The 25,397-nt window shown below is 40.6% G+C and overlaps 9 non-coding genes across 9 annotated transcripts; all 9 read right to left on the bottom strand.

Annotated features, from left to right (window-relative positions):
* Positions 1-8,011: 8,011 nt before the first annotated feature.
* On the bottom strand, positions 8,012-8,130 carry LOC120042961. Its single transcript, XR_005476284.1, has one exon. It is a non-coding gene; the product is annotated as a 5S ribosomal RNA (ribosomal RNA).
* Positions 8,131-9,279: 1,149 nt separating this feature from the next.
* LOC120042960 lies at positions 9,280-9,398 on the bottom strand. The gene has a single exon (XR_005476283.1). It is a non-coding gene; the product is annotated as a 5S ribosomal RNA (ribosomal RNA).
* A 1,154-nt stretch (positions 9,399-10,552) lies between these two features.
* On the bottom strand, positions 10,553-10,671 carry LOC120042963. Its single transcript, XR_005476286.1, has one exon. It is a non-coding gene; the product is annotated as a 5S ribosomal RNA (ribosomal RNA).
* A 1,148-nt stretch (positions 10,672-11,819) lies between these two features.
* LOC120042958 lies at positions 11,820-11,938 on the bottom strand. The gene has a single exon (XR_005476281.1). It is a non-coding gene; the product is annotated as a 5S ribosomal RNA (ribosomal RNA).
* Positions 11,939-13,069: 1,131 nt separating this feature from the next.
* LOC120042957 lies at positions 13,070-13,188 on the bottom strand. The gene has a single exon (XR_005476280.1). It is a non-coding gene; the product is annotated as a 5S ribosomal RNA (ribosomal RNA).
* A 1,131-nt stretch (positions 13,189-14,319) lies between these two features.
* On the bottom strand, positions 14,320-14,438 carry LOC120042956. The gene has a single exon (XR_005476279.1). It is a non-coding gene; the product is annotated as a 5S ribosomal RNA (ribosomal RNA).
* Positions 14,439-15,587: 1,149 nt separating this feature from the next.
* LOC120042955 lies at positions 15,588-15,706 on the bottom strand. The gene has a single exon (XR_005476278.1). It is a non-coding gene; the product is annotated as a 5S ribosomal RNA (ribosomal RNA).
* Positions 15,707-23,624: 7,918 nt separating this feature from the next.
* LOC120042954 lies at positions 23,625-23,743 on the bottom strand. The gene has a single exon (XR_005476277.1). It is a non-coding gene; the product is annotated as a 5S ribosomal RNA (ribosomal RNA).
* Positions 23,744-24,890: 1,147 nt separating this feature from the next.
* Positions 24,891-25,009, bottom strand: LOC120042953. Its single transcript, XR_005476276.1, has one exon. It is a non-coding gene; the product is annotated as a 5S ribosomal RNA (ribosomal RNA).
* Between the last annotated feature and the right edge of the window lie 388 nt (positions 25,010-25,397).

Genomic DNA, 25,397 nt, shown 5'->3' with positions numbered 1-25,397 from the left:
TGCTCACTCACTTCCTGAAACTTCCAAAAAGGGGCGTATTCAGGCTGGTATGGCCGTAAGCGAAGGGCAAACTCTTGGTACACTATATAAAGGCAATGTGTCGCTCACTCATCGGGAGACAGAGGAATGTCCACGTTGTGACTCAACACACTGAAAAAGCTCAAACCTTGCTTACATTTCCAGGCCATATATTTCACTCTTGGGGGGGGGGGGGGGGGGGGCATATCCTATGTTGACACTTATGACAACTTCATGGACTAGGGCCCTATAAAATACGGCACGGAATCCAGACATTCAAACAGAAATTCAACATTATTCAAAAATGTTTTGAACTAAGGAGGAAGTCAACTAAATCCCTTCAACTTGTTAGAAAATGCATTCATTTGCCCAAGTGAATCATAAGACATGAACAAAATGCATCAGTGATTCGTATTTCCACGCAACTTTCAGAAACGGCACAGGACTGCCCAGTTTCTGTGCGCATGCGTGCGGAGCGCGCGCATGTCTACACTTTGTGTAGCCGTTAGCTTATGAGGCTAATGATATAACCTTCTTCTGGTAGAAAAGGAAAGGCTTCCCCCAAAACCTTCTCAATTAAAAGTTAACTGCAAAGTAGCCTATGCCAGCCTGGCAGAATTATATCATGATTATTTGCATCAATCCAGTGGCCATTTGTTTTGCAAACTCCGCAATAACACGAGCGCTACAACACGAGCGCTACAGCAACACCGCTTAACCAAACTAAGGTCTCTTCCTGGCGCACACTTGCGTTTAAGGGTAACTACAAAAGTGGTCTCCTGATAGGGTTTAAACATTGTCATGGACATCCAATCGTGTTGTTTTTCTATTAATAAAAAAGGTTTATTTTGAGAGCGAAAACCTGCAGAAACAGGGACGAACGGGGAAAAGTAAATGGAGAAAAGGGGGAATTTGGGGGGGGGGGGGGGGGGGGGGGATCAGGCAAAACATTGAAGGGATTTTACAGGGCCCTAACGGACTACAGACATTGACAGTCTCCTAGCCTAAAAACAAATGCTGAATGTACTGCCTACATTTTGAGGGAAACGCACGGTCCATTATTTGATTTGATCAGGGCAGGGCAGGGAAGCACTAACAAACTGCATTTAGTCCAATAAAAGACATGATATTATTAGGGTGATAAATAAAAGGCAGTTGCTCCACGCATGACACAAGAGAACCCTCTACTGGAGCAAAAAGCTTACAGCACCTGGTATTCCCAGGCGGTCTCCCATCCAAGTACTAACCAGGCCCGACCCTGCTTAGCTTCCGAGATCGGACGAGATCGGGCGTATTTTTTTTTTTTTTTTTTTTTTTATCTTTTATTATGAAAAAACACATAATATTTACAACATTCAATCAATAATAAAAAAGGATGAACAATTCATCCTTTTACAAAATCAAAAAATAAAAAATAAATAAAATAAAACCTATTAAAAAACACAATCATCCACTAAATCCACTTAATAATGAAATACAAGTTTCCCATTTGACAGAATTTCAATAAAAGTACTCCCCCACACAAACAATTTTTCAAAATTTCCTCCACCGTATCTATATATTATCTCTATATCTCTCTCTAATATGCTCCTAAAAAAACCTTCCACACTCACAATTTTCCCTTCATAATGACCTAAATTCCTTCTTAATCTTATCGCATATCTAGCATGACTTAGTATAAAATTCACCAAATTAAAATTTAAAACTTTACTTTTCCCATTTACACCAAAAAGAAACAACCTCCTCCACTCCACCCCAGTAAAAATCTCTTCTCCCCAATGTTTTACTAAAAGCCCTTTTAAAAACTCGTGAAAGTCTTTCAACCTACTACATTCAATAAAAAAGTGCATCAAATTTTCCACCCCCGTACCACAAATATCGCATTCTCTTTTAATATCCCTATTTATTTGATGCAAAACCACATTTGTAAAAATCCTATTATGTTTCAATTTAAAATCATTGTCTTCACATTCTATAAAATTATATTTTACATTTACATTCTTCCATATTGATTTTACATCCATGTTTGGAAACACCCTAGACCACACTTTCTCCGCAGCAGGACTTTTTATCTCTTTTAAAATACATTTTCTATAAACCATTTTAACTTTTAGACCTGATAAATCATGTTTCTCCCCATTACTTTCATAATATAAAACTGGTAAAGCCCTAGATCTTTTGACCACCTCTTTGTTTATTAAAATCACCCACTCCCCGGGAATACATCCTAATATTTTCTTGTACATATTCTCCACAGTAGTTTTACTTATTTCTTCATCTACTTCAACCACATTGTCATATATAGCCTGAAATGGAAGAAACCCAGGAATTACCTCATATGCTATGTCACCTATCTGCCTCATCCCAGCCCTCATAAAATATTTACAAAACAACATCATATTATTGCACTTTATCTTTGGATTTAAAAATATCGGCTGATTTAAAATATTTTCTAAACTGGTACATTCATAATAAATATTTGGTAAAAACCGCCCCCAAGCCTCAAACACTTCTCTGTAAAACAAAGGTATATTACCTAACATTTCCTTCTTCATACTCATCAATAAACCATTGTCCCCCATCCTCCCAACCTCCTGCAAATACTCTTTAAAAAACCTTTTCCACCCATAATCCAATTCACCAAATAAATATTTACGTACCATTTTTACTCTAATTGCTGTTTTCCTTACACTTAAATCTACCAACTTCAAACCCCCCTCCTCATAACCTGCAATCAAAGTTTTAAAAGCTATTCTCACCCCCTTCCCTTCCCATAAAAAATCAACTACAATTTTATTCATTTCAGATAAAACCCATTCTGGCATATCCAAAACATTCATTACATAAATAAATATTGACATCAACAATGAATTTATGACAATTACTTTCCCTTTTAATTTCAAAGACCTCCCCCTCCACATATTTACCACCTTTCTAACTTTATTTATTACACCACTCCATGTCAAATCCCTAGCTTCCATTTCTTTCACCCCTAAAAACACTCCTAATACCTTAAAATAATCTTTAACCACTTTAAAAGGAAAATTCCCCTCATTAATCTTCCCAATATACATTACTACTGACTTCTCCATGTTAACCTTTGCACCCGATGCTTGTCCATATACTTTAAAACACTCCATCACCCTTTTTACACTACCCTCATCTCTAACTGTTATAGTGGTATCATCTGCGTATTGATGTATCAAACTAAAACCTCCTTGCGGAGTCTCTACACAATTTATAAGATTATCTCTTTTAAGAAATGCTGCTAAAGGTTCTACCGATAAAACGAATAATAAAGCTGATAAAGGACACCCCTGTCTCACAGATCTCTCAAGAATAAAAGAATCGGTTAAAACCCCATTACATTTCACCCTACTTTTTGCCTTCTTATATAATAATTTTATCCATCCTATTATTCTATTACCAAAACCATATTTATCCATTACCCTAAACATAAAATCATGTTCCACCCTATCAAAAGCTTTATTTAAATCTATGCTTAAAACAATTCCCCCCATCTTATCATGATTCATTTTATTTATCACATCTCTAATTGTATTAATTGTATCCGCAATATCTCTACCAGGCACACTATAATTCTGTGTAGGTGCTATAATATCATTTAAAACTTGCTTCATTCTATTTGCCAGTATCTTTGCTAAAATCTTATAATCCGAATTTAATAAACTAATTGGCCTATAATTCTCCAATTTTAATTTACTCCCCTTATTTTTATATAAAATCGTTATCAGTCCTGTCACCATAGATTCAGAAATACTATCATTATCCTCCATATATTGATAAACTTCCAATAAAATAGGTGCTAAAAAACTGGCATATATTTTATAAAACTCTGCAATTATTCCATCTACTCCAGGACTCTTATTTACTTGTAAACCCTTAATCGCATCTTTAACTTCAGTCAATGTTATCTTCCCATCACACATTTGTTTATCCTCTACATTAATTTGCACATCCACACTATCCAATATCTCCTTTACACACCCCTCATCCACCTCCCCTTTCTTAAATAAATCCTTATAAAAATTCTGCACTGTTTCTAAAACCTCTACATAATCATTGACAACTTCACCCTTTATATTTTCGATCTCTCTAATATATGTTCTCCTCTGTTTATTCTTCTCTAAACCAAGAAAAAATGAAGTACATTTCTCCCCCTCCAAAACATACTTTGCCTTACTTCTTATAATTGCACCCTTACACTTATCTATTTCATATTTAGTCAATTGTGCTTTTAATTCCAAAAACTTTCCTATATTATAATTAGGTTCACTGTCACACTTCCTCATTTCTTTATCCAATTTAGCCCTCAACTCATTTTCTTCTCTTTTCATCCTACCTCTCTTTTTCCTTGCATATCCTATACTAAAAACTTTTATTTTTTCCTTAACCTTATCCCACCATGAACACTTATCATTCTCTTTCTGCTTATCCTCCATTTCACATGCTATCAAAGATTTAAGTTGTTTCCCATATTCCTCATCTCCCAAATACCCTGCATTCATACACCATATTCCACCCCCTGTTCTTTCCTTATCTAATCCCACTGAAAATGTTAAACCTGCATGATCACTAAAAGTTGTAAAAACATACTTAATATCTTTCATAAAATTCCTTAAACCTTCTTTTACTAAAACCAGATCTATCCTCGTTTGTTTCAAATCCCCTAAAACCACCTGCCTTCTAGAAAATTCTCTTTTTTCTGGATTTTCCTCTCTCCATATATCAATTATTCCTTTTTCTAACATCATCTTCTTTAAAACCCCCCTAGATACATCACTTCTAAAAATAGCTCCTCTTGTCATATCCAGTCTATCCATTTTAACATTAAAATCCCCAACTACAATACAGTTTCCCTCACACCATTTCCCTATTTCTAAAAATAAATCTTTGCGCTCTATTTCAGTATTAGGCGCATAAATATTTATAATTCTAAAAACCATACTCATATATTCAAAATCTACAATTAAAATCCTCCCATTATTATCATTATATATCTGTTTCACATTATCCACCACATCCCTCCTCAATAAAATAGCAACCCCACTTGAATTCCCTCTGCCGTTGTTTACATAAATAAAATCCCTCCATATTTTTTTAACTTCTAAAACACATACATTATCCCAGTGCGTCTCTTGAATACATAAAATATCTGACTTCTTCATTTTTATTATTCTATTAAATTTTCCCATTGTCCTCAATCCATTTGCATTTATTGACATTATATTTACCATTCTAATAAATAATAAAATGATAAAATATAATTTCATTTTCCTCTACCTGTTATCCAGTTTCTTTCCTCTTCCACCCTTTCTCTCCCCCTCTTCCCGCCGCTTTCCTCTTCCTGTATCCTTCCCTCGTTCTTTCAATCTTTTCTCCATCCTCCGTATCCGATATCTCTTCCAAGTCCATGTTTTCCAGCCAACTCACCCTCTTGACATCCACATCCGTTGTGCTCCCCGTATTCATCTCCGTTTCTTGTATAGTCGTTGTGCTCCCCGTGCTCATCACCGTCTCTGGTATTGTCATCAACTCCATAACCCCCTCCATTTCTTCACCCCCCGAGCTACTTGTTAGTGCTGTGCCTTCCCCCAAAACCTGTGAGTCCCCCGTGCTTCCCCCCATTCCACTCCCCCCCTCCTCCTGAAAACTCCCTCTTCTTACTTCTGAGTCCATACTGCTCCCAATTTCATTTATCTTCTGGTCCTTCTTCCTTCTTCCTTCTTCCGTCTCTCCACCCTCCACCACGTCCTCTCCTCCATCTTCTTCTCCTTCTTTCGACAATACAACTGCTTCCTCGAATAGTGTTTGACTCCCCTCTCCAGCCCTAACCTCTCCACAGTTGCACTCCGCCACTCTCTTTCTGCATCCACCACAAAAATTCCTTTCCTTCTCTCCATCACATTCCCTCGCATAGTGTCCTTGATTGCCACACTTAAAACACTTAAATTCCGGGCAGTCTTTAACTATGTGCCCGGGTTGAATACACATACGACACACTCTGACCTGTTTGTCATGGATGACTCTGAAATATTCTGCTCCCTCCAACGTCTCAATTCTTGTAGAATAAGGTAATGATGTCACTTTTTCTGTGAACTTGACCTTGCAGAAACGTGTCCCGTCAACCACCTCTGTTCCTGGCCAAACTCTCCTCCTTATCTCCGAGACAGCCGCCACTCCCCAGCTACTCAGCTTGCCCAGTATCACACCGTCTTCTACATATACTGGGAGATTCATGAACGACACCACCACTTCCTTCACATTAATATCTCTCGCCAGAATCTTTGTATCCTTTATTCTTAATCCATCCATTAGACGTTCTTTTCCTTTTTCATTTCTCATCGTAATTTCGTACTTCTTTCTCCCTTTCATTCGGCATCCCACCACCTCTCCACACACCTCCTTAATTGCTCTTAGTAGTTCCATTGTCGTCACCTTTGTCTTCTCCTTCCAACTCAATTGCCACCGTGTATTCCTTGCCATATTTCATTCTTCTTTATCTTCATTTTTCTTCCGTTGCGCCTTTTCGTTGTCTTTGTCCATTCCGTTTGTCTTTTCCATGTTGTCCGTCATAGTATAAAAAAATGGAATCCAAAAAAGCTCTCCCCCAAGCAGAAAAACTGCAAGGGGGAAGACTAACCAAACTTTAAAACTATTCAACTGAAGAAAATAATAAATTATATTGCAAAAACCAATTAATTAACAAAAATAGCTCTCGAGCAAACACTCTCCAGCAAACACTCACTCACAGCTCAGACACTCGCACCTGTCGTCACTTCTCCAATCAGGAATGGCGTATTCAGGCTGGTATGGCCGTAAGCGAAGGGCAAACTCTTGGTACACTATATAAAGGCAATGTGTCGCTCACTCATCGGGAGACAGAGGAATGTCCACGTTGTGACTCAACACACTGAAAAAGCTCAAACCTTGCTTACATTTCCAGGCCATATATTTCACTCTTGGGGGGGGGGGGGGGGGGCATATCCTATGTTGACACTTATGACAACTTCATGGACTAGGGCCCTATAAAATACGGCACGGAATCCAGACATTCAAACAGAAATTCAACATTATTCAAAAATGTTTTGAACTAAGGAGGAAGTCAACTAAATCCCTTCAACTTGTTAGAAAATGCATTCATTTGCCCAAGTGAATCATAAGACATGAACAAAATGCATCAGTGATTCGTATTTCCACGCAACTTTCAGAAACGGCACAGGACTGCCCAGTTTCTGTGCGCATGCGTGCGGAGCGCGCGCATGTCTACACTTTGTGTAGCCGTTAGCTTATGAGGCTAATGATATAACCTTCTTCTGGTAGAAAAGGAAAGGCTTCCCCCAAAACCTTCTCAATTAAAAGTTAACTGCAAAGTAGCCTATGCCAGCCTGGCAGAATTATATCATGATTATTTGCATCAATCCAGTGGCCATTTGTTTTGCAAACTCCGCAATAACACGAGCGCTACAACACGAGCGCTACAGCAACACCGCTTAACCAAACTAAGGTCTCTTCCTGGCGCACACTTGCGTTTAAGGGTAACTACAAAAGTGGTCTCCTGATAGGGTTTAAACATTGTCATGGACATCCAATCGTGTTGTTTTTCTATTAATAAAAAAGGTTTATTTTGAGAGCGAAAACCTGCAGAAACAGGGACGAACGGGGAAAAGTAAATGGAGAAAAGGGGGAATTTGGGGGGGGGGGGGGGGGGATCAGGCAAAACATTGAAGGGATTTTACAGGGCCCTAACGGACTACAGACATTGACAGTCTCCTAGCCTAAAAACAAATGCTGAATGTACTGCCTACATTTTGAGGGAAACGCACGGTCCATTATTTGATTTGATCAGGGCAGGGCAGGGAAGCACTAACAAACTGCATTTAGTCCAATAAAAGACATGATATTATTAGGGTGATAAATAAAAGGCAGTTGCTCCACGCATGACACAAGAGAACCCTCTACTGGAGCAAAAAGCTTACAGCACCTGGTATTCCCAGGCGGTCTCCCATCCAAGTACTAACCAGGCCCGACCCTGCTTAGCTTCCGAGATCGGACGAGATCGGGCGTATTCAGGCTGGTATGGCCGTAAGCGAAGGGCAAACTCTTGGTACACTATATAAAGGCAATGTGTCGCTCACTCATCGGGAAACAGAGGAATGTCCACGTTGTGACTCAACACACTGAAAAAGCTCAAACCTTGCTTACATTTCCAGGCCATATATTTCACTCTTGGGGGGGGGGGGGGGCATATCCTATGTTGACACTTATGACAACTTCATGGACTAGGGCCCTATAAAATACGGCACGGAATCCAGACATTCAAACAGAAATTCAACATTATTCAAAAAAAATTGAACTAAGGAGGAAGTCAACTAAATCCCTTCAACTTGTTAGAAAATGCATTCATTTGCCCAAGTGAATCATAAGACATGAACAAAATGCATCAGTGATTCGTATTTCCACGCAACTTTCAGAAACGGCACAGGACTGCCCAGTTTCTGTGCGCATGCGTGCGGAGCGCGCGCATGTCTACACTTTGTGTAGCCGTTAGCTTATGAGGCTAATGATATAACCTTCTTCTGGTAGAAAAGGAAAGGCTTCCCCCAAAACCTTCTCAATTAAAAGTTAACTGCAAAGTAGCCTATGCCAGCCTGGCAGAATTATATCATGATTATTTGCATCAATCCAGTGGCCATTTGTTTTGCAAACTCCGCAATAACACGAGCGCTACAACACGAGCGCTACAGCAACACCGCTTAACCAAACTAAGGTCTCTTCCTGGCGCACACTTGCGTTTAAGGGTAACTACAAAAGTGGTCTCCTGATAGGGTTTAAACATTGTCATGGACATCCAATCGTGTTGTTTTTCTATTAATAAAAAAGGTTTATTTTGAGAGCGAAAACCTGCAGAAACAGGGACGAACGGGGAAAAGTAAATGGAGAAAAGGGGGAATTTGGGGGGGGGGGGGGGGGGGGGGGATCAGGCAAAACATTGAAGGGATTTTACAGGGCCCTAACGGACTACAGACATTGACAGTCTCCTAGCCTAAAAACAAATGCTGAATGTACTGCCTACATTTTGAGGGAAACGCACGGTCCATTATTTGATTTGATCAGGGCAGGGCAGGGAAGCACTAACAAACTGCATTTAGTCCAATAAAAGACATGATATTATTAGGGTGATAAATAAAAGGCAGTTGCTCCACGCATGACACAAGAGAACCCTCTACTGGAGCAAAAAGCTTACAGCACCTGGTATTCCCAGGCGGTCTCCCATCCAAGTACTAACCAGGCCCGACCCTGCTTAGCTTCCGAGATCGGACGAGATCGGGCGTATTCAGGCTGGTATGGCCGTAAGCGAAGGGCAAACTCTTGGTACACTATATAAAGGCAATGTGTCGCTCACTCATCGGGAGAACAGAGGAATGTCCACGTTGTGACTCAACACACTGAAAAAGCTCAAACCTTGCTTACATTTCCAGGCCATATATTTCACTCTTGGGGGGGGGGGAGGGGGGCATATCCTATGTTGACACTTATGACAACTTCATGGACTAGGGCCCTATAAATACGGCACGGAATCCAGACATTCAAACAGAAATTCAACATTATTCAAAAATGTTTTGAACTAAGGAGGAAGTCAACTAAATCCCTTCAACTTGTTAGAAAATGCATTCATTTGCCCAAGTGAATCATAAGACATGAACAAAATGCATCAGTGATTCGTATTTCTCACGCAACTTTCAGAAACGGCACAGGACTGCCCAGTTTCTGTGCGCATGCGTGCGGAGCGCGCGCATGTCTACACTTTGTGTAGCCGTTAGCTTATGAGGCTAATGATATAACCTTCTTCTGGTAGAAAAGGAAAGGCTTCCCCCAAAACCTTCTCAATTAAAAGTTAACTGCAAAGTAGCCTATGCCAGCCTGGCAGAATTATATCATGATTATTTGCATCAATCCAGTGGCCATTTGTTTTGCAAACTCCGCAATAACACGAGCGCTACAACACGAGCGCTACAGCAACACCGCTTAACCAAACTAAGGTCTCTTCCTGGCGCACACTTGCGTTTAAGGGTAACTACAAAAGTGGTCTCCTGATAGGGTTTAAACATTGTCATGGACATCCAATCGTGTTGTTTTTATATTAATAAAAAAGGTTTATTTTGAGAGCGAAAACCTGCAGAAACAGGGACGAACGGGGAAAAGTAAATGGAGAAAAGGGGGAATTTGGGGGGGGGGGGGGGGGGGGGGGATCAGGCAAAACATTGAAGGGATTTTACAGGGCCCTAACGGACTACAGACATTGACAGTCTCCTAGCCTAAAAACAAATGCTGAATGTACTTCCTACATTTTGAGGGAAACGCACTGTCCATTATTTGATTTGATCAGGGCAGGGCAGGGAAGCACTAACAAACTGCATTTAGTCCAATAAAAGACATGATATTATTAGGGCGATAAATAAAAGGCAGTTGCTCCACGCATGACACAAGAGAACCCTCTACTGGAGCAAAAAGCTTACAGCACCTGGTATTCCCAGGCGGTCTCCCATCCAAGTACTAACCAGGCCCGACCCTACTTAGCTTCCGAGATCGGACGAGATCGGGCGTATTCAGGCTGGTATGGCCGTAAGCGAAGGGCAAACTCTTGGTACACTATATAAAGGCAATGTGTCGCTCACTCATCGGGAGACAGAGGAATGTCCACGTTGTGACTCAACACACTGAAAAAGCTCAAACCTTGCTTACATTTCCAGGCCATATATTTCACTCTTGGGGGGGGGGGGGGCATATCCTATGTTGACACTTATGACAACTTCATGGACTAGGGCCCTATAAAATACGGCACGGAATCCAGACATTCAAACAGAAATTCAACATTATTCAAAAATGTTTTGAACTAAGGAGGAAGTCAACTAAATCCCTTCAACTTGTTAGAAAATGCATTCATTTGCCCAAGTGAATCATAAGACATGAACAAAATGCATCAGTGATTCGTATTTCTACGCAACTTTCAGAAACGGCACAGGACTGCCCAGTTTCTGTGCGCATGCGTGCGGAGCGCGCGCATGTCTACACTTTGTGTAGCCGTTAGCTTATGAGGCTAATGATATAACCTTCTTCTGGTAGAAAAGGAAAGGCTTCCCCCAAAACCTTCTCAATTAAAAGTTAACTGCAAAGTAGCCTATGCCAGCCTGGCAGAATTATATCATGATTATTTGCATCAATCCAGTGGCCATTTGTTTTGCAAACTCCGCAATAACACGAGCGCTACAACACGAGCGCTACAGCAACACCGCTTAACCAAACTAAGGTCTCTTCCTGGCGCACACTTGCGTTTAAGGGTAACTACAAAAGTGGTCTCCTGATAGGGTTTAAACATTGTCATGGACATCCAATCGTGTTGTTTTTATATTAATAAAAAAGGTTTATTTTGAGAGCGAAAACCTGCAGAAACAGGGACGAACGGGGAAAAGTAAATGGAGAAAAGGGGGAATTTGGGGGGGGGGGGGGGGGGGGGGATCAGGCAAAACATTGAAGGGATTTTACAGGGCCCTAACGGACTACAGACATTGACAGTCTCCTAGCCTAAAAACAAATGCTGAATGTACTTCCTACATTTTGAGGGAAACGCACTGTCCATTATTTGATTTGATCAGGGCAGGGCAGGGAAGCACTAACAAACTGCATTTAGTCCAATAAAAGACATGATATTATTAGGGCGATAAATAAAAGGCAGTTGCTCCACGCATGACACAAGAGAACCCTCTACTGGAGCAAAAAGCTTACAGCACCTGGTATTCCCAGGCGGTCTCCCATCCAAGTACTAACCAGGCCCGACCCTGCTTAGCTTCCGAGATCGGACGAGATCGGGCGTATTCAGGCTGGTATGGCCGTAAGCGAAGGGCAAACTCTTGGTACACTATATAAAGGCAATGTGTCGCTCACTCATCGGGAGACAGAGGAATGTCCACGTTGTGACTCAACACACTGAAAAAGCTCAAACCTTGCTTACATTTCCAGGCCATATATTTCACTCTTGGGGGGGGGGGGCATATCCTATGTTGACACTTATGACAACTTCATGGACTAGGGCCCTATAAAATACGGCACGGAATCCAGACATTCAAACAGGAATTCAACATTATTCAAAAATTTTTGAACTAAGGAGGAAGTCAACTAAATCCCTTCAACTTGTTAGAAAATGCATTCATTTGCCCAAGTGAATCATAAGACATGAACAAAATGCATCAGTGATTCGTATTTCCACGCAACTTTCAGAAACGGCACAGGACTGCCCAGTTTCTGTGCGCATGCGTGCGGAGCGCGCGCATGTCTACACTTTGTGTAGCCGTTAGCTTATGAGGCTAATGATATAACCTTCTTCTGGTAGAAAAGGAAAGGCTTCCCCCAAAACCTTCTCAATTAAAAGTTAACTGCAAAGTAGCCTATGCCAGCCTGGAAGAATTATATCATGATTATTTGCATCAATCCAGTGGCCATTTGTTTTGCAAACTCCGCAATAACACGAGCGCTACAACACGAGCGCTACAGCAACACCGCTTAACCAAACTAAGGTCTCTTCCTGGCGCACACTTGCGTTTAAGGGTAACTACAAAAGTGGTCTCCTGATAGGGTTTAAACATTGTCATGGACATCCAATCGTGTTGTTTTTCTATTAATAAAAAAGGTTTATTTTGAGAGCGAAAACCTGCAGAAACAGGGACGAACGGGGAAAAGTAAATGGAGAAAAGGGGGAATTTGGGGGGGGGTCAGGCAAAACATTGAAGGGATTTTACAGGGCCCTAACGGACTACAGACATTGACAGTCTCCTAGCCTAAAAACAAATGCTGAATGTACTTCCTACATTTTGAGGGAAACGCACTGTCCATTATTTGATTTGATCAGGGCAGGGCAGGGAAGCACTAACAAACTGCATTTAGTCCAATAAAAGACATGATATTATTAGGGCGATAAATAAAAGGCAGTTGCTCCACGCATGACACAAGAGAACCCTCTACTGGAGCAAAAAGCTTACAGCACCTGGTATTCCCAGGCGGTCTCCCATCCAAGTACTAACCAGGCCCGACCCTGCTTAGCTTCCGAGATCGGACGAGATCGGGCGTATTCAGGCTGGTATGGCCGTAAGCGAAGGGCAAACTCTTGGTACACTATATAAAGGCAATGTGTCGCTCACTCATCGGGAGACAGAGGAATGTCCACGTTGTGACTCAACACACTGAAAAAGCTCAAACCTTGCTTACATTTCCAGGCCATATATTTCACTCTTGGGGGGGGGGGCATATCCTATGTTGACACTTATGACAACTTCATGGACTAGGGCCCTATAAAATACGGCACGGAATCCAGACATTCAAACAGGAATTCAACATTATTCAAAAAATTTTGAACTAAGGAGGAAGTCAACTAAATCCCTTCAACTTGTTAGAAAATGCATTCATTTGCCCAAGTGAATCATAAGACATGAACAAAATGCATCAGTGATTCGTATTTCCACGCAACTTTCAGAAACGGCACAGGACTGCCCAGTTTCTGTGCGCATGCGTGCGGAGCGCGCGCATGTCTACACTTTGTGTAGCCGTTAGCTTATGAGGCTAATGATATAACCTTCTTCTGGTAGAAAAGGAAAGGCTTCCCCCAAAACCTTCTCAATTAAAAGTTAACTGCAAAGTAGCCTATGCCAGCCTGGAAGAATTATATCATGATTATTTGCATCAATCCAGTGGCCATTTGTTTTGCAAACTCCGCAATAACACGAGCGCTACAACACGAGCGCTACAGCAACACCGCTTAACCAAACTAAGGTCTCTTCCTGGCGCACACTTGCGTTTAAGGGTAACTACAAAAGTGGTCTCCTGATAGGGTTTAAACATTGTCATGGACATCCAATCGTGTTGTTTTTCTATTAATAAAAAAGGTTTATTTTGAGAGCGAAAACCTGCAGAAACAGGGACGAACGGGGAAAAGTAAATGGAGAAAAGGGGGAATTTGGGGGGGGGATCAGGCAAAACATTGAAGGGATTTTACAGGGCCCTAACGGACTACAGACATTGACAGTCTCCTAGCCTAAAAACAAATGCTGAATGTACTGCCTACATTTTGAGGGAAACGCACTGTCCATTATTTGATTTGATCAGGGCAGGGCAGGGAAGCACTAACAAACTGCATTTAGTCCAATAAAAGACATGATATTATTAGGGCGATAAATAAAAGGCAGTTGCTCCACGCATGACACAAGAGAACCCTCTACTGGAGCAAAAAGCTTACAGCACCTGGTATTCCCAGGCGGTCTCCCATCCAAGTACTAACCAGGCCCGACCCTGCTTAGCTTCCGAGATCGGACGAGATCGGGCGTATTCAGGCTGGTATGGCCGTAAGCGAAGGGCAAACTCTTGGTACACTATATAAAGGCAATGTGTCGCTCACTCATCGGGAGACAGAGGAATGTCCACGTTGTGACTCAACACACTGAAAAAGCTCAAACCTTGCTTACATTTCCAGGCCATATATTTCACTCTTGGGGGGGGGGGGGGGCATATCCTATGTTGACACTTATGACAACTTCATGGACTAGGGCCCTATAAAATACGGCACGGAATCCAGACATTCAAACAGAAATTCAACATTATTCAAAAATGTTTTGAACTAAGGAGGAAGTCAACTAAATCCCTTCAACTTGTTAGAAAATGCATTCATTTGCCCAAGTGAATCATAAGACATGAACAAAATGCATCAGTGATTCGTATTTCTACGCAACTTTCAGAAACGGCACAGGACTGCCCAGTTTCTGTGCGCATGCGTGCGGAGCGCGCGCATGTCTACACTTTGTGTAGCCGTTAGCTTATGAGGCTAATGATATAACCTTCTTCTGGTAGAAAAGGAAAGGCTTCCCCCAAAACCTTCTCAATTAAAAGTTAACTGCAAAGTAGCCTATGCCAGCCTGGCAGAATTATATCATGATTATTTGCATCAATCCAGTGGCCATTTGTTTTGCAAACTCCGCAATAACACGAGCGCTACAACACGAGCGCTACAGCAACACCGCTTAACCAAACTAAGGTCTCTTCCTGGCGCACACTTGCGTTTAAGGGTAACTACAAAAGTGGTCTCCTGATAGGGTTTAAACATTGTCATGGACATCCAATCGTGTTGTTTTTATATTAATAAAAAAGGTTTATTTTGAGAGCGAAAACCTGCAGAAACAGGGACGAACGGGGAAAAGTAAATGGAGAAAAGGGGGAATTTGGGGGGGGGGGGGGGGGGGGGGATCAGGCAAAACATTGAAGGGATTTTACAGGGCCCTAACGGACTACAGACATTGACAGTCTCCTAGCCTAAAAACAAATGCTGAATGTACTTCCTACATTTTGAGGGAAACGCACTGTCCATTATTTGATTTGATCAGGGCAGGGCAGGGAAGCACTAACAAACTGCATTTAGTCCAATAAAAGACATGATATTATTAGGGCGATAAATAAAAGGCAGTTGCTCCACGCATGACACAAGAGAACCCTCTACTGGAGCAAAAAGCTTACAGCACCTGGTATTCCCAGGCGGTCTCCCATCCAAGTACTAACCAGGCCCGACCCTGCTTAGCTTCCGAGATCGGACGAGATCGGGCGTATTCAGGCTGGTATGGCCGTAAGCGAAGGGCAAACTCTTGGTACACTATATAAAGGCAATGTGTCGCTCACTCATCGGGAGACAGAGGAATGTCCACGTTGTGACTCAACACACTGAAAAAGCTCAAACCTTGCTTACATTTCCAGGCCATATATTTCACTCTTGGGGGGGGGGGCATATCCTATGTTGACACTTATGACAACTTCATGGACTAGGGCCCTATAAAATACGGCACGGAATCCAGACATTCAAACAGGAATTCAACATTATTCAAAAATTTTGAACTAAGGAGGAAGTCAACTAAATCCCTTCAACTTGTTAGAAAATGCATTCATTTGCCCAAGTGAATCATAAGACATGAACAAAATGCATCAGTGATTCGTATTTCCACGCAACTTTCAGAAACGGCACAGGACTGCCCAGTTTCTGTGCGCATGCGTGCGGAGCGCGCGCATGTCTACACTTTGTGTAGCCGTTAGCTTATGAGGCTAATGATATAACCTTCTTCTGGTAGAAAAGGAAAGGCTTCCCCCAAAACCTTCTCAATTAAAAGTTAACTGCAAAGTAGCCTATGCCAGCCTGGAAGAATTATATCATGATTATTTGCATCAATCCAGTGGCCATTTGTTTTGCAAACTCCGCAATAACACGAGCGCTACAACACGAGCGCTACAGCAACACCGCTTAACCAAACTAAGGTCTCTTCCTGGCGCACACTTGCGTTTAAGGGTAACTACAAAAGTGGTCTCCTGATAGGGTTTAAACATTGTCATGGACATCCAATCGTGTTGTTTTTCTATTAATAAAAAAGGTTTATTTTGAGAGCGAAAACCTGCAGAAACAGGGACGAACGGGGAAAAGTAAATGGAGAAAAGGGGGAATTTGGGGGGGGGGGGGGGGGGGGGGGTCAGGCAAAACATTGAAGGGATTTTACAGGGCCCTAACGGACTACAGACATTGACAGTCTCCTAGCCTAAAAACAAATGCTGAATGTACTTCCTACATTTTGAGGGAAACGCACTGTCCATTATTTGATTTGATCAGGGCAGGGCAGGGAAGCACTAACAAACTGCATTTAGTCCAATAAAAGACATGATATTATTAGGGCGATAAATAAAAGGCAGTTGCTCCACGCATGACACAAGAGAACCCTCTACTGGAGCAAAAAGCTTACAGCACCTGGTATTCCCAGGCGGTCTCCCATCCAAGTACTAACCAGGCCCGACCCTGCTTAGCTTCCGAGATCGGACGAGATCGGGCGTATTTTTTTTTTTTTTTTTTATCTTTTATTATGAAAAAACACATAATATTTACAACATTCAATCAATAATAAAAAAGGATGAACAATTCATCCTTTTACAAAATCAAAAAATAAAAAATAAATAAAATAAAACCTATTAAAAAACACAATCATCCACTAAATCCACTTAATAATGAAATACAAGTTTCCCATTTGACAGAATTTCAATAAAAGTACTCCCCCACACAAACAATTTTTCAAAATTTCCTCCACCGTATCTATATATTATCTCTATATCTCTCTCTAATATGCTCCTAAAAAAACCTTCCACACTCACAATTTTCCCTTCATAATGACCTAAATTTCTTCTTAATCTTATCGCATATCTAGCATGACTTAGTATAAAATTCACCAAATTAAAATTTAAAACTTTACTTTTCCCATTTACACCAAAAAGAAACAACCTCCTCCACTCCACCCCAGTAAAAATCTCTTCTCCCCAATGTTTTACTAAAAGCCCTTTTAAAAACTCGTGAAAGTCTTTCAACCTACTACATTCAATAAAAAAGTGCATCAAATTTTCCACCCCCGTACCACAAATATCGCATTCTCTTTTAATATCCCTATTTATTTGATGCAAAACCACATTTGTAAAAATCCTATTATGTTTCAATTTAAAATCATTGTCTTCACATTCTATAAAATTATATTTTACATTTACATTCTTCCATATTGATTTTACATCCATGTTTGGAAACACCCTAGACCACACTTTCTCCGCAGCAGGACTTTTTATCTCTTTTAAAATACATTTTCTATAAACCATTTTAACTTTTAGCCCTGATAAATCATGTTTCTCCCCATTACTTTCATAATATAAAACTGGTAAAGCCCTAGATCTTTTGACCACCTCTTTGTTTATTAAAATCACCCACTCCCCGGGAATACATCCTAATATTTTCTTGTACATATTCTCCACAGTAGTTTTACTTATTTCTTCATCTACTTCAACCACATTGTCATATATAGCCTGAAATGGAAGAAACCCAGGAATTACCTCATATGCTATGTCACCTATCTGCCTCATCCCAGCCCTCATAAAATATTTACAAAACAACATCATATTATTGCACTTTATCTTTGGATTTAAAAATATCGGCTGATTTAAAATATTTTCTAAACTGGTACATTCATAATAAATATTTGGTAAAAACCGCCCCCAAGCCTCAAACACTTCTCTGTAAAACAAAGGTATATTACCTAACATTTCCTTCTTCATACTCATCAATAAACCATTGTCCCCCATCCTCCCAACCTCCTGCAAATACTCTTTAAAAAACCTTTTCCACCCATAATCCAATTCACCAAATAAATATTTCCGTACCATTTTTACTCTAATTGCTGTTTTCCTTACACTTAAATCTACCAACTTCAAACCCCCCTCCTCATAACCTGCAATCAAAGTTTTAAAAGCTATTCTCACCCCCTTCCCTTCCCATAAAAAATCAACTACAATTTTATTCATTTCAGATAAAACCCATTCTGGCATATCCAAAACATTCATTACATAAATAAATATTGACATCAACAATGAATTTATGACAATTACTTTCCCTTTTAATTTCAAAGACCTCCCCCTCCACATATTTACCACCTTTCTAACTTTATTTATTACACCACTCCATGTCAAATCCCTAGCTTCCATTTCTTTCACCCCTAAAAACACTCCTAATACCTTAAAATAATCTTTAACCACTTTAAAAGGAAAATTCCCCTCATTAATCTTCCCAATATACATTACTACTGACTTCTCCATGTTAACCTTTGCACCCGATGCTTGTCCATATACTTTAAAACACTCCATCACCCTTTTTACACTACCCTCATCTCTAACTGTTATAGTGGTATCATCTGCGTATTGATGTATCAAACTAAAACCTCCTTGCGGAGTCTCTACACAATTTATAAGATTATCTCTTTTAAGAAATGCTGCTAAAGGTTCTACCGATAAAACGAATAATAAAGCTGATAAAGGACACCCCTGTCTCACAGATCTCTCAAGAATAAAAGAATCGGTTAAAACCCCATTACATTTCACCCTACTTTTTGCCTTCTTATATAATAATTTTATCCATCCTATTATTCTATTACCAAAACCATATTTATCCATTACCCTAAACATAAAATCATGTTCCACCCTATCAAAAGCTTTATTTAAATCTATGCTTAAAACAATTCCCCCCATCTTATCATGATTCATTTTATTTATCACATCTCTAATTGTATTAATTGTATCCGCAATATCTCTACCAGGCACACTATAATTCTGTGTAGGTGCTATAATATCATTTAAAACTTGCTTCATTCTATTTGCCAGTATCTTTGCTAAAATCTTATAATCCGAATTTAATAAACTAATTGGCCTATAATTCTCCAATTTTAATTTACTCCCCTTATTTTTATATAAAATCGTTATCAGTCCTGTCACCATAGATTCAGAAATACTATCATTATCCTCCATATATTGATAAACTTCCAATAAAATAGGTGCTAAAAAACTGGCATATATTTTATAAAACTCTGCAATTATTCCATCTACTCCAGGACTCTTATTTACTTGTAAACCCTTAATCGCATCTTTAACTTCAGTCAATGTTATCTTCCCATCACACATTTGTTTATCCTCTACATTAATTTGCACATCCACACTATCCAATATCTCCTTTACACACCCCTCATCCACCTCCCCTTTCTTAAATAAATCCTTATAAAAATTCTGCACTGTTTCTAAAACCTCTACATAATCATTGACAACTTCACCCTTTATATTTTCGATCTCTCTAATATATGTTCTCCTCTGTTTATTCTTCTCTAAACCAAGAAAAAATGAAGTACATTTCTCCCCCTCCAAAACATACTTTGCCTTACTTCTTATAATTGCACCCTTACACTTATCTATTTCATATTTAGTCAATTGTGCTTTTAATTCCAAAAACTTTCCTATATTATAATTAGGTTCACTGTCACACTTCCTCATTTCTTTATCCAATTTAGCCCTCAACTCATTTTCTTCTCTTTTCATCCTACCTCTCTTTTTCCTTGCATATCCTATACTAAAAACTTTTATTTTTTCCTTAACCTTATCCCACCATGAACACTTATCATTCTCTTTCTGCTTATCCTCCATTTCACATGCTATCAAAGATTTAAGTTGTTTCCCATATTCCTCATCTCCCAAATACCCTGCATTCATACACCATATTCCACCCCCTGTTCTTTCCTTATCTAATCCCACTGAAAATGTTAAACCTGCATGATCACTAAAAGTTGTAAAAACATACTTAATATCTTTCATAAAATTCCTTAAACCTTCTTTTACTAAAACCAGATCTATCCTCGTTTGTTTCAAATCCCCTAAAACCACCTGCCTTCTAGAAAATTCTCTTTTTTCTGGATTTTCCTCTCTCCATATATCAATTATTCCTTTTTCTAACATCATCTTCTTTAAAACCCCCCTAGATACATCACTTCTAAAAATAGCTCCTCTTGTCATATCCAGTCTATCCATTTTAACATTAAAATCCCCAACTACAATACAGTTTCCCTCACACCATTTCCCTATTTCTAAAAATAAATCTTTGCGCTCTATTTCAGTATTAGGCGCATAAATATTTATAATTCTAAAAACCATACTCATATATTCAAAATCTACAATTAAAATCCTCCCATTATTATCATTATATATCTGTTTCACATTATCCACCACATCCCTCCTCAATAAAATAGCAACCCCACTTGAATTCCCTCTGCCGTTGTTTACATAAATAAAATCCCTCCATATTTTTTTAACTTCTAAAACACATACATTATCCCAGTGCGTCTCTTGAATACATAAAATATCTGACTTCTTCATTTTTATTATTCTATTAAATTTTCCCATTGTCCTCAATCCATTTGCATTTATTGACATTATATTTACCATTCTAATAAATAATAAAATGATAAAATATAATTTCATTTTCCTCTACCTGTTATCCAGTTTCTTTCCTCTTCCACCCTTTCTCTCCCCCTCTTCCCGCCGCTTTCCTCTTCCTGTATCCTTCCCTCGTTCTTTCAATCTTTTCTCCATCCTCCGTATCCGATATCTCTTCCAAGTCCATGTTTTCCAGCCAACTCACCCTCTTGACATCCACATCCGTTGTGCTCCCCGTATTCATCTCCGTTTCTTGTATAGTCGTTGTGCTCCCCGTGCTCATCACCGTCTCTGGTATTGTCATCAACTCCATAACCCCCTCCATTTCTTCACCCCCCGAGCTACTTGTTAGTGCTGTGCCTTCCCCCAAAACCTGTGAGTCCCCCGTGCTTCCCCCCATTCCACTCCCCCCCTCCTCCTGAAAACTCCCTCTTCTTACTTCTGAGTCCATACTGCTCCCAATTTCATTTATCTTCTGGTCCTTCTTCCTTCTTCCTTCTTCCGTCTCTCCACCCTCCACCACGTCCTCTCCTCCATCTTCTTCTCCTTCTTTCGACAATACAACTGCTTCCTCGAATAGTGTTTGACTCCCCTCTCCAGCCCTAACCTCTCCACAGTTGCACTCCGCCACTCTCTTTCTGCATCCACCACAAAAATTCCTTTCCTTCTCTCCATCACATTCCCTCGCATAGTGTCCTTGATTGCCACACTTAAAACACTTAAATTCCGGGCAGTCTTTAACTATGTGCCCGGGTTGAATACACATACGACACACTCTGACCTGTTTGTCATGGATGACTCTGAAATATTCTGCTCCCTCCAACGTCTCAATTCTTGTAGAATAAGGTAATGATGTCACTTTTTCTGTGAACTTGACCTTGCAGAAACGTGTCCCGTCAACCACCTCTGTTCCTGGCCAAACTCTCCTCCTTATCTCCGAGACAGCCGCCACTCCCCAGCTACTCAGCTTGCCCAGTATCACACCGTCTTCTACATATACTGGGAGATTCATGAACGACACCACCACTTCCTTCACATTAATATCTCTCGCCAGAATCTTTGTATCCTTTATTCTTAATCCATCCATTAGACGTTCTTTTCCTTTTTCATTTCTCATCGTAATTTCGTACTTCTTCTCCCCTTTCATTCGGCATCCCACCACCTCTCCACACACCTCCTTAATTGCTCTTAGTAGTTCCATTGTCGTCACCTTGTCTTCTCCTTCCAACTCAATTGCCACCGTGTATTCCTTGCCATATTTCATTTCTTCTTTATCTTCATTTTTCTTCCGTTGCGCCTTTTCGTTGTCTTTGTCCATTCCGTTTGTCTTTTCCATGTTGTCCGTCATAGTAAAAAAAATGAATCCAAAAAACTCTCCCCCAAGCAGAAAAACTGCAAGGGGGAAGACTAACCAAACTTAAAACTATTCAACTGAAGAAAATAATAAATTATATTGCAAAAACCAATTAATTAACAAAAATAGCTCTCGAGCAAACACTCTCCAGCAAACACTCACTCACAGCTCAGACACTCGCACCTGTCGTCACTTCTCCAATCAGGAAATGCGCATTCAGGCTGGTATGGCCGTAAGCGAAGGGCAAACTCTTGGTACACTATATAAAGGCAATGTGTCGCTCACTCATCGGGAGACAGAGGAATGTCCACGTTGTGACTCAACACACTGAAAAAGCTCAAACCTTGCTTACATTTCCAGGCCATATATTTCACTCTTGGGGGGGGGGGGGGGCATATCCTATGTTGACACTTATGACAACTTCATGGACTAGGGCCCTATAAAATACGGCACGGAATCCAGACATTCAAACAGGAATTCAACATTATTCAAAAAATTTTGAACTAAGGAGGAAGTCAACTAAATCCCTTCAACTTGTTAGAAAATGCATTCATTTGCCCAAGTGAATCATAAGACATGAACAAAATGCATCAGTGATTCGTATTTCCACGCAACTTTCAGAAACGGCACAGGACTGCCCAGTTTCTGTGCGCATGCGTGCGGAGCGCGCGCATGTCTACACTTTGTGTAGCCGTTAGCTTATGAGGCTAATGATATAACCTTCTTCTGGTAGAAAAGGAAAGGCTTCCCCCAAAACCTTCTCAATTAAAAGTTAACTGCAAAGTAGCCTATGCCAGCCTGGAAGAATTATATCATGATTATTTGCATCAATCCAGTGGCCATTTGTTTTGCAAACTCCGCAATAACACGAGCGCTACAACACGAGCGCTACAGCAACACCGCTTAACCAAACTAAGGTCTCTTCCTGGCGCACACTTGCGTTTAAGGGTAACTACAAAAGTGGTCTCCTGATAGGGTTTAAACATTGTCATGGACATCCAATCGTGTTGTTTTTCTATTAATAAAAAAGGTTTATTTTGAGAGCGAAAACCTGCAGAAACAGGGACGAACGGGGAAAAGTAAATGGAGAAAAGGGGGAATTTGGGGGGGGGGGGTCAGGCAAAACATTGAAGGGATTTTACAGGGCCCTAACGGACTACAGACATTGACAGTCTCCTAGCCTAAAAACAAATGCTGAATGTACTTCCTACATTTTGAGGGAAACGCACTGTCCATTATTTGATTTGATCAGGGCAGGGCAGGGAAGCACTAACAAACTGCATTTAGTCCAATAAAAGACATGATATTATTAGGGCGATAAATAAAAGGCAGTTGCTCCACGCATGACACAAGAGAACCCTCTACTGGAGCAAAAAGCTTACAGCACCTGGTATTCCCAGGCGGTCTCCCATCCAAGTACTAACCAGGCCCGACCCTGCTTAGCTTCCGAGATCGGACGAGATCGGGCGTATTCAGGCTGGTATGGCCGTAAGCGAAGGGCAAACTCTTGGTACACTATATAAAGGCAATGTGTCGCTCACTCATCGGGAGACAGAGGAATGTCCACGTTGTGACTCAACACACTGAAAAAGCTCAAACCTTGCTTACATTTCCAGGCCATATATTTCACTCTTGGGGGGGGGGGGGCATATCCTATGTTGACACTTATGACAACTTCATGGACTAGGGCCCTATAAAATACGGCACGGAATCCAGACATTCAAACAGAAATTCAACATTATTCAAAAATGTTTTGAACTAAGGAGGAAGTCAACTAAATCCCTTCAACTTGTTAGAAAATGCATTCATTTGCCCAAGTGAATCATAAGACATGAACAAAATGCATCAGTGATTCGTATTTCTACGCAACTTTCAGAAACGGCACAGGACTGCCCAGTTTCTGTGCGCATGCGTGCGGAGCGCGCGCATGTCTACACTTTGTGTAGCCGTTAGCTTATGAGGCTAATGATATAACCTTCTTCTGGTAGAAAAGGAAAGGCTTCCCCCAAAACCTTCTCAATTAAAAGTTAACTGCAAAGTAGCCTATGCCAGCCTGGCAGAATTATATCATGATTATTTGCATCAATCCAGTGGCCATTTGTTTTGCAAACTCCGCAATAACACGAGCGCTACAACACGAGCGCTACAGCAACACCGCTTAACCAAACTAAGGTCTCTTCCTGGCGCACACTTGCGTTTAAGGGTAACTACAAAAGTGGTCTCCTGATAGGGTTTAAACATTGTCATGGACATCCAATCGTGTTGTTTTTATATTAATAAAAAAGGTTTATTTTGAGAGCGAAAACCTGCAGAAACAGGGACGAACGGGGAAAAGTAAATGGAGAAAAGGGGGAATTTGGGGGGGGGGGGGGGGGGGGGGATCAGGCAAAACATTGAAGGGATTTTACAGGGCCCTAACGGACTACAGACATTGACAGTCTCCTAGCCTAAAAACAAATGCTGAATGTACTTCCTACATTTTGAGGGAAACGCACTGTCCATTATTTGATTTGATCAGGGCAGGGCAGGGAAGCACTAACAAACTGCATTTAGTCCAATAAAAGACATGATATTATTAGGGCGATAAATAAAAGGCAGTTGCTCCACGCATGACACAAGAGAACCCTCTACTGGAGCAAAAAGCTTACAGCACCTGGTATTCCCAGGCGGTCTCCCATCCAAGTACTAACCAGGCCCGACCCTGCTTAGCTTCCGAGATCGGACGAGATCGGGCGTATTCAGGCTGGTATGGCCGTAAGCGAAGGGCAAACTCTTGGTACACTATATAAAGGCAATGTGTCGCTCACTCATCGGGAGACAGAGGAATGTCCACGTTGTGACTCAACACACTGAAAAAGCTCAAACCTTGCTTACATTTCCAGGCCATATATTTCACTCTTGGGGGGGGGGGGGCATATCCTATGTTGACACTTATGACAACTTCATGGACTAGGGCCCTATAAAATACGGCACGGAATCCAGACATTCAAACAGAAATTCAACATTATTCAAAAATGTTTTGAACTAAGGAGGAAGTCAACTAAATCCCTTCAACTTGTTAGAAAATGCATTCATTTGCCCAAGTGAATCATAAGACATGAACAAAATGCATCAGTGATTCGTATTTCTACGCAACTTTCAGAAACGG

Source organism: Salvelinus namaycush, unplaced genomic scaffold, assembly GCF_016432855.1.
Source record: "Salvelinus namaycush isolate Seneca unplaced genomic scaffold, SaNama_1.0 Scaffold819, whole genome shotgun sequence".
In the NCBI taxonomy this organism is placed as follows: domain Eukaryota; kingdom Metazoa; phylum Chordata; class Actinopteri; order Salmoniformes; family Salmonidae; genus Salvelinus; species Salvelinus namaycush.
This window is presented reverse-complemented; position numbering and strand designations above follow the sequence as displayed.